This window comes from Tachysurus vachellii, chromosome 8 (genome assembly GCF_030014155.1).
Source record: "Tachysurus vachellii isolate PV-2020 chromosome 8, HZAU_Pvac_v1, whole genome shotgun sequence".
Taxonomy (NCBI): domain Eukaryota; kingdom Metazoa; phylum Chordata; class Actinopteri; order Siluriformes; family Bagridae; genus Tachysurus; species Tachysurus vachellii.
This window is the reverse complement of record NC_083467.1, coordinates 2,951,023-2,964,446: the sequence shown is the minus strand read 5'-3', so window position 1 is coordinate 2,964,446 and position 13,424 is coordinate 2,951,023.

Genomic DNA, 13,424 nt, shown 5'->3' with positions numbered 1-13,424 from the left:
CCATTTTTATTTCAGTTTATACACCTGAGCAATTGAGGGTTAAGGGCCTTGCTCAGGGGCCCAGCAGTGGCAACTTGGTGGACCTGGGATTCGAACCAATGACCTTCCAATCAGTAGTCGAACACCTTAAGCACTGAGCTACCACAATCCCCCACATTTGAAACAAATGATGATAATTAAAAATACAGAAAACAAACAGGATGTATCCTGCACACCGAGGAAGCTCTCCTGATGTTCACTTTCTCCTCAGACTTTGACTCACATGATGAATGATTGCATCCTAAAGTTACTTGTGGAGAGTCTTGCTGGCTCACGTTAATTGATTCACTTGATATTGGTGCAGGATTTAATGCAATCGATTATAAATCGTGTATTTCTTTTAACTGTTTCCACAATTTTGTTGGAGTTTAAGGTTGGCTTTTTTGCAGGTTCAGCTCTTATTAGTGACTTAGTGTGCAGAGCTTGGATGTTCCCTCTGGGTACTCCGGTTTCCTCTCAGTCCAAAGACATGTATTGAAAGATGATTAGCATCTCTAAATTGTCTGCAGTGCATGAGTGAGTGTTGTGTGTGTGTGTGTGTGTGTGTGTGTGTGTGTAAGTGTGCCCTGCGATGGGTTGGCGGGGTTGTAGGTTGGTTGTAGGATAAGTGGTACTGAAAATGGATAGACGGATGGACTGATGGACAGATGGATGTATGCTAACTCTGGTTACAGTTAATGAGCAGTAACCCTTTATAGACTTTCATTAACATCATGTGCAGCTCAGAGAGTCTGTTACTGAATCCAGCCTTTCATTTAATATAATACAATATTATATTCATTTAAACTGTATATAATATTACAGCATAGCAATGGAAGCTTTTCCCAACCTGTTAAACTCTTATATAAGAAATATAAAGTCATTACATTATCCAAAAAAAAAAGTTCTATACACAAGACTATACTTCACTAGAGTACTGTACCAAAAGTGAGTGAACTTTTGGTCTGCTATGATATCAGGATTGTAAGAGGCAGAGCGATTTTAGCTCTAAAATAGCAATTGTGTTGATTTTTTGTGACCTAGACACATTTGGGACTCTTAGTCTAGACTGAGAATATGATTGCTGTGTCTGCTATATGGCCGCAATAAGCGGTCGCTAGATTAGCCTGCTACTAGGTGGCTAGTAACCTGCTAGCTAGTTAAGGCTTTCGTTCTACAACTTTAGGTGGTTACTTATTAGGATTTCTGTTTTGTTCAAGACATATGTTAGAGTTTGTGCATTGTAAGATAATGTCGATGAACTAGCACACTTCTGACGTGCCACTGTTTGATCACAAACAATCAGACACATACTGTATTATAAGGGATATTTCTCTAACTAACAACACTAAGTAATGAATTATATAATAAATGCTCCCTTCTTAGACTAAATATCTGGATCCTGTTTGCCAGATGCATGCTGCTGTGAATGTTGAAAAAATACTGAAAACACTGAAATCCGGTGTTGCCATGGCGAACATCAACCCCTAACCCAAACTGTGGACATCCTCCAAAGGGATGTAACTATAGTCACTGAACTCTGAACTCTTCTTCTGGAAGGGTGGAGGAGGATGTCAGTTTTCCTCTGGCATCCTAAACATGTTCGTTTAAAGTCTCGGAAACGGAGCTTAGGGTCAAATATGATGGGGTCAGTTGAAGACTTTGGTGATATTCACTGGGAAAAAATGCACTAAATTAGACAAGCAGTGTATACAATATAAGAATACAATATAAGAATATTTTTTAGTGAAGATAAAAGATAAAAAGAAATAAATAATAATAATAATAAAAGTTTTAATGGTGAGTAAATCAGAATATAGAAATAAGTATTTTATGGATTTAGGATTCCTTAAAAATGACAATTCTTAATTCTTGGCAGAGGTGGGAGTAAGTCACACATGTGCAAGTCACAAGTAAGTCTCGAGTCATGAATGTCAAGTCAAAGTCAAGTCGAGTCTTTTTTTAATATTTGTCAAGCAGGTGTCAAGTCTCAAATTTGCGACTTAAGTCTGACTCGAGTCAAGTCGAGTCCCCCATCTCTGAGTCATTTATCTCAAGTCCGAGTCAAGTCTGAAGTCATGAATGTCAAGTCAAAGTCAAGTCGAGTCCCCCATCTCTGAGTCATTTATCTCAAGTCCGAGTCAAGTCTGAAGTCATGAATGTCAAGTCAAAGTCAAGTCGAGTCTTTTTTTAATATTTGTCAAGCAAGTCTCAAGTCTCAAATTTGTGACTTAAGTCTGACTCGAGTCAAGTCATATGACTCGAGTCCCCCATCTCTGATTCTTGGAATAGAAAGCAAGTCAAATTTGCAATCAAAGTATTTACAAACTATTCTAGGATTGTACTGTAATTCTATCTAAGAATTGTAGCACCAGCATTTTGAACCGGTTGTAACTTATTACACGTAGCAGAACACGTAGTACTGTATTGCATCAGTTCTGTGAACTCTAACTCCCAATCTGCACCACGGCACACAAACATCGGTCGCATAGGACACAACTCCTCTCAGGCTTACTAATGACACACAAACAAACACACACATACACCGGTTTCCAATCAACATTCACTCACATTCATCATTTAAAAGGATCTTCGAGATAAAGATTAGTCTCAGAAGAATATTTGAATAGAAAGATAAATTAAAGAAGGATAATTGTTCTATATTTTTAATATAAATAATGATATTATAAAAGTGGGGGGCACAGTGGCTTAGTGGTTAGCATGTTGGCCTCACACCTCCAGGGTTGGGGGTTCGATTCCCGCCTCCGCCTTGTGTGTGTGGAGTTTGCATGTTCTCCCCGTGCCTCGGGGGTTTCCTCCGGGTACTCCGGTTTCCTCCCCCGGTCCAAAGACATGCATGGTAGGTTGATTGGCATCTCTGGAAAATTGTCCGTGGTGTGTGATTGCGTGAGTGAATGAGAGTGTGTGTGTGCCCTGAGATGGGTTGGCACTCCGTCCAGGGTGTATCCTGCGAGATGACGCCTGAGATAGGCACAGACTCCCCGTGACCCGAGGTAGTTCGGATAAGCGGTAGAAAATGAATGAATGAATGCATATTATAAAAGTCCTCTAAAACATGATAATAAATTTCACTGCTGTAAATTGAGTAAGATCAAAATTAGAGTTTTCACAAATTTATGTTGTTTAGCATGACACGAAAGAGCTGTTTACTTGTAGTTTGGAGCATGAAATAGCTCATTAGTCACCGATGGATCAATACGGTATTTCGGGTATTTAGTAAAAAACACAAATCATAAGCTTTTATTTTGTGATAAAACAGCCAGAAGGAAAAAAAATGATGCTTGACATCAGCAGATCCAGATGATCCTGTATCAGAAGCAGATTATTTTCAGCTCTGAGCTAGACACCCCATGGAGCTGAGTCACGATGTAAGCGGCGTGTGTCTACTGAGGTGTAGACACAGTATGTGATAATTGGCTGGGAGTAACTCATTTGGGCCATTTTTGAGGTTGCAGCCGTAATGTATTAATGTTATAATTAGGTCCTTTTTTCAGTGCCTCTTTATGGAATTTATAATTGAGGCTGGTAGTGTGTAAGAAGGACCAGCACGGCACTAAACACTTACAAAACAGTTTACCTGAGACATTCACAAGCCAATACTGAAGTTTTATGTACTGTTACTAGAAAACAAGTATATCAGTACTTTCAGTACCTATATACATAATATGATGACTGAACGTTCAAAATGGTAAGGATTTAAATTATACACTGTTTCTTAGACATTTTTATATCATTGTATACACCTGGGGGGGCACGGTGGCTTAGTGGTTAGCACGTTCGCCTCACACCTCCAGGGGTTGGGGGTTTGATTCCCGCCTCCGCCTTGTGTGTGTGGAGTTTGCATGTTCTCCCCGTGCCTCGGGGGTTTCCTCCGGGTACTCGGGGGAGGAAACCGGAGTACCCGGAGTGTATCCGGAGTGTACCTCGGAGTGTACCAAGGCAGTGTATCCTGCCTTGATGCCCGATGACGCCTGAGATAGGCACAGGCTCCCCGTGACCCGAGGTAGTTCGGATAAGTGGTAGAAGATGAATGGATGGAAGATGAATGTATACATCTGAGCAATTGAGGGTTAAGGGCCTTGCTCAGGGGCCCGGCAGTGGCACATTGGTGGACCTGGGATTTGAACTTGCAATCTTCTGATTTCCTTAAATGGCAAGAAATTACTGAAGTAAACGTGTCTTGTACTGCTGAAAATAAAAATTAAAATGATCGAAGAATTTTATGATGTAAAATGGTTGCTAACGAATATATATACGTATGTATATATATACATACGTATATATATATATACGTATATATATGTGTAAAGTCAGATTTTCACAGCAAAGGCTTAATAACCTGGCTATAGATGAAAAGAAAAGTGTGAGCATTGCACAAGTCTTAGAACAAACTAGGATTAAGAATTAAGAGTTAAGAAGTTGCACCACGGTCTTGGAGAAACGTCGTCTGATTTCACTACTGCGTCAGCTAAATATGGTTGAATAAAAGCTTCTTGACTTGACTTGGATTTGTTCCTGCAGCCAGTGGTTATTATCACATGCTTGTCTTACTAGTTAGTCAGTGAATTGATAAAATGGTGGCTCAGTTAGATCTATTTTGCCTTTAGCTATTTCAACTTTTCTTATTTGTTTAGCTTTTCCAGCACTTGTAAAGATCCTGTTGTTGAACATTATTAGCTTGGTAATGTTACGTATTCCCAGTTTTACTTATCTTTAGTCTTTTAGACATTTAATGTATATGACTCTGTTTCTCACAAAAGGTGCTTTGGGTTTGCTGTAAAATGTGGGTGAATGTGTGCAGGCAGGTGACCTGCTATGGACTGGTGTCCCATTCAGGGCATGTCCACCTTGACCCTGTATAGGACAGAGTGCATACTGAAGATAAATAAATGGATGTCACTGGCACTTAAAATGATTTACAGTCATAGCACCTTTATGTTATGGAGCTGTTTGTTGCTGTGAGTAATTATCATTCACATTCATGAGACAGGGAGGTTAATGGTAATGCTAACCAAATGCCATGTCTCAACTTAAAAAGGTTTATAAGCTTCTAACGATGTACATTTTGGGGCGCAAGGTCACTCAGTCTCTATTAGAACATTGCTCTAGTCTTCACGCTTATGCAAAATGACAAGCGACTGCACCGAGCACTAAGGATAAAGAAATGCTCAGTCAGTGTGGGAGAATTCAGCTGGTTGAAACTCAACAAAAACACAGATTTTTCCTCTAAAGGCCACATTTATATGACATTTCTGGGTCACCACATTAAAGAGAAACACCCAAAGCCTTAAGCCTTTAGAATGAGCTGCCCATGCATGATGTGTCATAGACTACATAGAATACCACAGTCACTGAAAAAGTATAAGCATCTCACGGTTCATTTTATGCAGAATTTTTTGCCTAAATATATTTTTATACATCTTTTGGAGTTTATTGCCTTTTACATAATCAAGTATGTGGAATGCAAATAAAAATATCCTGTCTATAAAGCCGAGTGCATGGTAAGGATGCAACGTAAACGTGATGGCTAACAATAAGCCAAGAGTTTAGATCATAATTTACAGCTCTTTTAAATAAAAGTACTTGTAGTGCACAGCTCTGGATCGTGGTGGATCTGGAGCTTATCCTGGAAGCACTGGGGGTGGGGTGGGAATACACACCGGATGGGAAATTAGTTCACGCACACTAGCACATTGTGCCTATTAACATTATGTTTATTAAGATAGATGAACTGGATATTAGCGCAGGACACTGGGAATATTCTCTGGATTTTCATTATGACTGTTATGTCTAAAGGCTAAATACCAGAGGGATATTCAAATGTCTCATTTTATCTCACACACAAAGCTGACTGCTTTGGGATGAAGGAAATTCAGTGTTTTGCTACATGTCTGCTGTGTGTATGCGCTCCCTTTCAGGATGACTACGTGGGCCTGTGGTAGCCTAGTGGTTAAGGTGTTGCGCTAACAATCGGAAGGTTGTGAGTTTGATCCCAGGTCCACCAAGATGCCACTGTTGGGCCCCTGAGCAAGGCCCTTAACCCTCAATTGCTCAGCTGTATAAAAAAATGAGATCATGTAAGTCACTCTGGATAAGGGTGTCTGCTAAATGCTGTAAATGTAAATGAATCTATGGCTAATCATTCACCAAATCTCAACCTAACATAAACTGAGGGAGTATCTTTTTTGGAGTGAATGTGTTCCAGAGACTTTAAACCAAGGCTCAGTGAAGTTGTTCTAGTTGTTGTGGTGTGTGTAACTTCAGCAAATATTGCAGATATTTACCTTACAAATTAAACAGCTTCAAAGGAAAGTGATTTGACTGAAATTGGATAATCACTTCGAAACAGAGAATTCGTGATCGCATTAATTATTGACTAATTTCCCCTAACTGTATAGCTGATATCAGGAACAGGTGCCTCCATGGGAACAAAATCCAGACCCAGAATCCGGGGATCACAAAGACAGGGGTTTAATTTTATAGAAACAAGACAGACACATGCAGGAAACACTATGGAAAAAACTAGCCATGAAACAAAGAGCAAAAACAAGGTAATAAGAGACAGCCAACTATGTCAAGGACTCAGTGAAAATATATGAAACATGAAAAACTGCTTTTACTTATAGTGCATCAACTGCTTGGAATGAGATTCAAAGATCATTGAAATTGAGCGTACTTATCTCAATGAATGAGTTTAAGCTGTATCTCAACCGAACATTCCAAACTGTCTGCACTTGTTCTTAATTTTGTTTTTATCTTGTTTTATTGTTGTTGGAAATGTGTGTTGTGATTATTGTTCTATGTACTTAATTTGTTTTATGTTGTCTATTGTGTGCTGCTACCTTGGCCAGGGCTCACTTGTAAATGAGATATTTATCTCAATGTGATTTTATCCCTGGTTAAATAAAGGTATAATAATAATAACAGGTATAAATAGGGGAGGTGATTAATGAAACATGGGGAACTGGTGTGTAGAGGTAGGAAAGGACTAAGGATCAGGCATTGTAAACACCCGTGAAAGGACAAAACATAAACAAAGATAAATGGCACAGAATATAATCAAACCCTGTCCGAATGCTTCTTAGAATACTCTTAGCTATCCTTGACACTTTTGCATTTGTTTGGAAAGATGACCTAGAACAATAGTAACTAACTAGACCAGCGGTGTCCGATCTTATCCGGAAAGGGCCGGTGTGGGTGCAGGTTTTCACTCCAACCAAGCAGAAGCCACACCTGAGTCTACTATAAGCCAAGAACAACTGATTAAACAGGTGGAATCAGGTGTGGCTTCTGCTTGGTTGGAATGAACACCTGCACCGGCCGCAACCGGCCCTTTGTGGATAAGATTGGAGACCGCTGGTCTAGATAGTTACTACTGTTCTAGGTAATCTTTCCAAACAAATGCAATTAAAAAGCAATTGGATCTAACAGTGTTTATCTCAGGAGTTATTGATTCGGGAAACTCTAATCTGTGAATATGCGCCAACTTCCTGCTCCTTCAGTTCTCTCCAGCGCTGGAAAGCTGATCCTATATTAACACGGGTCCTAATACGGGTCCTTATCGTAAGCCTTTATTCGCTTTCTTTCTTTGTTTTTATTCTCCATGTCAATGTTAAAACTGCTTTCTGCTAATGTCACACATGCGCACTGAACACTCTCTCCGCCGCATATCGACAAGACCCGCCCCTTTCTGCTCATTGGCTACATGTTTGTTTTGATTTTTGTTTTGTTTTCTAGTTTGTGGTCCCGACTCAGTTTTCTGAAAGCATTTCTCAAACATCGGAGAATCTACCTTTAACCCGTTCGGCAATTTCATTGGTCTAATGAAAGCTTCATGCTGCCAAAAAACTGAGCATGTCACAGAATGTGTTTTTTTGAAAAAAGAAAAAAAAAAATTGAAAAATTTTGAAAAATCCATATATTAGCCGCGTCATTGTTTAAGCCGCAATGTTCAAAGCGTGGGAAAAAAGTCGCGGCTTATAGTCCGGAAAATACGGTAGACTATCCAACAGTCAGTGCTGTGGTAAAGGCATTGTGCTGCTGATTGAATGGTGGTGAGTTCAAATCCAAGCACCACCAAACTTCCACCGCTGGCTCCTGATGCATGGGCTTAGACCCTGTCTTGTACCGTCTCGAGTCACTTTAAATAAAAGCATCAAACATATTAGATCAATCTAATGGTTTTCACAGATGTTCTGCTTTTGCCTTTTATTAGCTGTTAGAGGTTAACCCTGAATACGTTACCTATTTTTGCCTCTTTTTATTCAGTCAGCTGGTTTGGTTAGGATTGTTTTACATCTTAAGCATGTAGTTAGCCAAAAGAAAATAGTGAAAATAGTGGCAAATGTATCTAAGCTAGATAGAAAGAACCCTTCTTAAATAGCTTTCCCAGTCACTTTAAATGAGATTTTGGTCCAACGCAGTGATTTTAATGTGTTTGAAACATGAAAAGCAAGTATTCTAATCCCAATTGTTTGTAATTTGGTTACTAAGAATTTGGCTTATCCTACAAGACCAATTAAGAAAGAGTATGAGAAAATCTACACAGCCTTTATGGTGCATCATTAACATGTTATTCAGACATTCAAATCAGGACACTTCCCTGTCATCATTTCGCATAGTACAAAAGCGAACATGGCTGCAAGGCTTCTCAGAAAGTGGACTTTTTTTTTTGTTTTGTTTTTTGTGCTTGTGACCTCATGTCAGTCATGTTGACGGTGGGGAAAATCTCTCCTGACAGCCAGGACTGAATTCAATGCAATAAGAGCCACTTCATCTCCCTTTGGCTCTTATTGCATGTCCTTGGTGTAACTTCTACCGAAGACACACACTCACTCACTCACTCACTCACTCATTTTCTACCGCTTATCCGAACTACCTCGGGTCACGGGGAGCCTGTGCCTATCTCAGGCATCATCGGGCATCAAGGCAGGATACACCCTGGACGGAGTGCCAACCCATCTCAGGGCACACACACACTCTCATTCACTCACACACTACGGACAATTTTCCAGAGATGCCAATCAACCTACCATGCATGTCTTTGGACCGGGGGAAGAAACCGGAGTACCCGGAGGAAACCCCCGAGGCATGGGGAGAACATGCAAACTCCACACACACAAGGCGGAGGCGGGAATCGAACCCCCAACCCTGGAGGTGTGAGGCGAACGTGCTAAGCCACCGTGCCTAGAATAAATACATTTTATGTTACAAGCCAAATAACAGGATATCTGAAATAGTCTGCTTTTGTTGTCTCCAGATTTGCACATGAAGCTCAGGTTAACTAATGGAATTTCCATCTGATTTGAGGTTCAGCACTGAAATTATTTATGATGTCTGTTTTATTTCCTTACAAATGTGATTGTAGAGAGGTGTGAATTGTTTGCCAGCTGGGCGCTCACACTCCTATGATTTTAATCTTCTGTAGGTAGGCCGTCTCGTCGTTGTCGGAGATGAGGCCCATCACAGCAGTGTAGTCGGTATCATCTTGATCATGTTAGTGGAGCTAGAAGTGGCCACACAGTCATGAGTGTACAGTGACTACAGCAGGGGGCTCGGTACACAACCCTGGGGGCTCCAGTGCTGAGGGTGAATAAGGTGAGACATGTTTGCTCACCTGAACTGCTTGTCTGACAGGAAGTTGGAGATCCAGCAACACAGAGACGGTCTGAGTCCCAGGACCTCCAACTTCGAGGAGAGTGTGGAGGGAATTACGGTGTTAAATACTGAACAGTAGTTGACAAACAGCATTTTCACCTAATTCCTATTTCTTCTGTCCAGGTGGCTGAATGTATGTGATGGCTTCCTCGGTGGAGTGGTATGCAAACTGAAGGTGTTCTAGTTTGTCAGGCGGTGAAGAAGTGATGAAGTCTCTGACTAGTTTTTCAAAGAACTTCATCACAAAAGAGGTCAGGGCTACAGGGATTTACAGGATTATTAAGTAAAATCATTGTAGACACACAGAGAAAAACAAACAACTTTTGATATACAATTTGTATAACATGCGAAATTTCAATTGTTTTATTTCACTTCCATTCCAACCAAATTGCAATTGGAAACACGTTTCCACATAATGCTTGACATGGTGCATGCATTATATTTTTTATGGGCTGGGAATAAAAATCTTAATACCAATGTAACTTCCCAGTTCAGTTTTTATTGCAAGTCAAATAAAATGAGAAGCTGAATGTGAGATTTTTGTTTAGCTGGGAAAAGTAAGCATAAGTGCTGAGATCAAGATCAAGCCAAATCCAGCGGTCACAATAGGTCACAACCAGTCAATAGGTCACCATTATTTCTGGTCACAATAACTCTTTTGTAACTCAATTTAAGAGGATGTAACTTGATGATTCGGAAGTTTCAGGAGCTGTGAGAAAATATTAAACCGTCCACACCAGTTTTTTTCCACTTGGTGACAGTAAGCCATAAGTTGCCCCTGGAAGGATACAAATAATCTGTCATGTCAATGTTTTTTTTTTTTTTCCCTGCCGCTGCCGCTCCTGGCTTGCTCTTTAGAGATCTAAATTACCATCCGGATTTCTGTAAAGCTGCTTTGTGACAACTTCCTTTTTAAAAGTGTTATATAAATAAAGCTGAATTGAAGTAAAACGCATAGGTGGCTTTAGGGCTTAAGGAGATTTATTTTTAAAGACTGAACCTTTGTTGTATTTACATAATGCTCTGTGTCAGAATACACGTTCAAGATTTCAAGTTTTCAAACATCCTCTGGTGGGAATTGAGTTATTCATAAGGCTAAGATTCCATCAGAGATTCATGTTGTTGATGGCTGGGCTCTCTGGGTCTGCTTTGTGTACACATACTATACTTTAATACAATGCCAGATGAATGAATGAATGAATGAATGAATACTCTTTTAGTGTTCATTGAGTAACTGCTTTATCCTGGCAAAGGTAACAACAGATCTGGAGTTCTATTTCTATTCTGAAAACACTGGGCATGAAGCAGGCAATTCACCCTTAATGGAAAAGCTAATCCATTACAGGTCACTACTACACCTAGGGCAGATAAGCTTTAGCAAGCCAATTTACGATATGATGTTGGGGGACTGGGATAAAACCTGTGGACATGGAGGAAACCCACACGGACAAAGGCAGAACATGTGAAACTCTACACAAACCTATGTTCGGACTGTGGACCTTGGAGTGGTAACGTGGTACGTGCATTAGGCTCTCACATGTATGTCTCCTAGCAATCCTTCTCACCATATTCCTGAAGTGGGGGGTGTCGTGGCCTAATGGTTAGAGAGTTTGACTCCTAAAACTAAGGTTGTGGGTTCGCAGCATAAATGGCTGCCCACTGCTCCGGGTGTGTGTTCACATTGTGTGTGTGTTCACTGCTGTGTGTGTGTGTGTGTGTGTGCACTTTGGATGGGTTAAATGCAGAGAACGAATTCTGAGTATGGATCACCGTACTTAGCCGTATGTCACTTCACTTCACTTCACTTCACTTCAGACTTTCCAGTTTAGATGTCATGAATGATGTTTAAATTACTGTCCAAAAATCAAGTAACCTTAGCAATGCAGTAAAGAGGCTACTACAGTTTTTCTCAATAGCTTGAGAAATCTTTACCCATTGTTAAAATCTGGACTTCTGGGCTTCTACCTTGCAAATATCAATGTAGGCCCAGACCATGTAAATGTTTAATGCTAATAAAGAATATCACTTTGAGACACAGCCTAGATGACCTAGATGACACCTTGAGAAATCATCTAGACTTCATCATGCTCAATGGCTTTGAAATGGTCTTGTATTCTTCTCCAGATCTATGCTATGAAAACTATTGGCTTCATTTTGTTTTCTGGTTTCTACCATACTGATAGACCTCATACGTGGGTGAGCTTTTTTATGAAATCCTTGTGGAGAAATTCAAATCAGTTGATCTTTGACTAGGAACAAACTAAGTAAGTCATCATGTTCCATGAGATCAAAGCTAACATTACGCTTATGATGGGTATGAAGAAGATTCATTTTTCCAAAATCAAATCTCAAGATTTTTGAAAGTCTTTACTATCTTTGAAATATCTGAGACAATTTATTCCTTTCAATTCTTTTAAAATCCACTTTATCCTTATCAGCGTCATAGTGGATTCTGAGTCTATCCCAGTAGGAATGGGGGTAAAACAGAATTGCAGATGGTGTGGGCAGAAATACAACCTGACTGGAAAGCCAGTCCATCTCAGAGCACCGAATACATGCTCATTAACATCTAGGAGGCAATTTAGGCCACGTTCACACTGCAGGTAAAAGTGGCCCAAATCTGATTTTTTTTGGGTCATGTGACCAGGTCAGACTTCTTCAGGAGTAGTGTGATCACTCAAATCTAGCCCAGATCTGATTTTTTTAAATCAGATTCAGACCACTTCCATATGTGGTCCTGAATCAGACCCAAATCTGATTTTTTCCAATGTGGCCGCGGTGTGAACAACCGAGGTGGATTTGATGCGACTTTTACGTCAATCTACATGGACATTCGTCACAATTATGCGCCGGCCAGTTCACACACAAACGTGACTACGCCTACAGAATGGATCAAATAATCAAAAGTTGCCCTCGACATACGAACATTTTCAAAACACTGCGTCTCTGTGCTGCCGTTACACAAACATTTAGAAAGAAAAGCGAAAATGCTTACTTCCTCCATAACCTCGCCAACTTTAGCGCAACGGCGTGCTGCGTGTGACGTCATTGATATTGTTCGTTTGCGCATGCGGGTCAGTTCGAAACAGCAAACAGTTCACACTGGTATCTGATATAGGCCACATTTTAAAAGGTAATGTGAACAGCCAAACAAAAAAATCAGATCTGAGCAAAATATCCGAATTGGGCATTAAGACTTGCAGTGTGAACGCGGCTTATGAGAAGAAATCCATCTACATGTGTGGTACCTGAAGAAAAAAAAACACACAGACAGGGGAAAAACTCTCCACAGACAACAATCTCAGCTCTGGATCAAACCAAGGACTCGGGCGCTATGAGCTGGAGAATGAAGCCTGCTGTGCTCAAAACTTATCATGAGACAATTAATTATAAAAATAGATGAGTTGATGTTATACTCTTTAATGGTCCGTGGTTCCATTTGTCGTTAAGTCAGTTTTTGGGGGAAGTCGTGGCCTAATGGTTAGAGAGTCTGACTCCTAACTCTAAGGTTGTGGGTTCGAGTCTCGTGCCGGCCACGACTGAGGTGCCCTTGAACAAGGCACCGAACCCCCCCAACTGCTCCCCGGGCGCTGCAGCATAAATGGCTGCCCACTGCTCCTGGTGTGTGTTCACTGCTGTGTGTGTGTGCACTTTGGATGGGTAAAAACGCAGAGAACAAATTCTGAGTATGGGCCGTATGTCACGTCACTTTTTATTCATTCTTTCCT